The following is a 1,135-nucleotide window of genomic DNA, read 5'->3' as shown; positions in this document are numbered from 1 at the left end:
TGATATGGGGCTGGATCTCTCGGTTTCCATTCTTCCAAAAAGTCAGGAAGCCATTGTTTTGAGAAGGTGTAGCTAAAGAAAATATGGCGTGGTCTCTCTCGAAGTCTGTAACAGATCTGTTGGAGGAGACAAACATGTAAACCACTTAAAATATGAACACTCAAAATTAATTGCCTATGGATTTGATAGATCTATTTACCTGTGACAGACAGTTACAGCATTGTAACCCAGTTTGGTTGGGTTCAGTCTCACATGAGCTGAGTTAGTTAACTGTGGGAAGGTAAACATTTTGCCAGAAAGATCTGGAAAGAAAAAGAACAAAAGAAAAAATAAACAAAAGCCTTCACTTTTCCTCCTCTACTTGCTCTTTCTGATCTTCCTCTTTCTGCTTCTTAATACACTTATAAAGGATTCATGGTAACATTTGTACCAGATACATTTATTATACACCTTGTTTTTAAGTGTGGAGTAATTAAAGAAGTTATTTAATGTGATCTTTTAAGGTGAGACCAAAAACAGCAAAAAATACCAAGAGAAACTTTGCTGACAATGATCTAAAGTTTATAAGTGCACTAAATACAAATTCATGTTTAATTTGAATGGTAGTTTGAAGTGGTTTCTGAATATAGTCAGCATATCTTATGCAATTCTAAAATGCAGATCAAAAACTAGACACAATATTGAAGTAAAAATTGTGATTGTTTTATTGTAAGAGCAGACATCAGCAGCGGACATCCATCACTGTCTTTATTTTAAATATTATTTATTGTTTACAATTTTTAACATATTTTTAACAGGTATTTTAACTAGAACACTGATTTTCAAAATGTAATTTAAAATACTAAAATTGTTCTAATTTCTTAAACCTGTTTCAATAAAAAAGTTAAAACAAACATCCCAGTTACACCAGTGTAGTCAAATAAAACCAGGACAAAACCAACCTTGAACTCCAGCAGATACTGTTCCCAGTACCACAAGTAAAAGCAACAACTTCATCTGTTGAAAAAAAGCAAAACAAAAAACATCAAAACATGGGACAAAGAGACTTCTACACTGTGACAAATGTGTCATTTGTTTGCAATAATTCAATTAAAATAGAAAATGAATAGGTTAACATAGCTATCTTTTAGTTTAA

At 31.9% G+C, this 1,135-nt stretch overlaps 1 long non-coding RNA gene across 1 annotated transcript; it reads right to left on the bottom strand.

Moving 5' to 3' along the window:
• Window positions 1–6: 6 nt before the first annotated feature.
• On the bottom strand, window positions 7–1,023 carry LOC112140704. Its single transcript, XR_004947639.1, has 3 exons — window positions 942–1,023; window positions 200–302; window positions 7–116 (listed from the first exon to the last, which is right to left on the bottom strand). It is a non-coding gene; the product is annotated as an uncharacterized LOC112140704 (long non-coding RNA).
• Between the last annotated feature and the right edge of the window lie 112 nt (window positions 1,024–1,135).

The sequence above is a fragment of the Oryzias melastigma genome, unplaced genomic scaffold (assembly GCF_002922805.2).
Source record: "Oryzias melastigma strain HK-1 unplaced genomic scaffold, ASM292280v2 sc07756, whole genome shotgun sequence".
Taxonomy (NCBI): domain Eukaryota; kingdom Metazoa; phylum Chordata; class Actinopteri; order Beloniformes; family Adrianichthyidae; genus Oryzias; species Oryzias melastigma.
The sequence above is the reverse complement of the archived record's forward strand: the minus strand, read 5'-3'. Positions and strand labels throughout refer to the sequence as shown.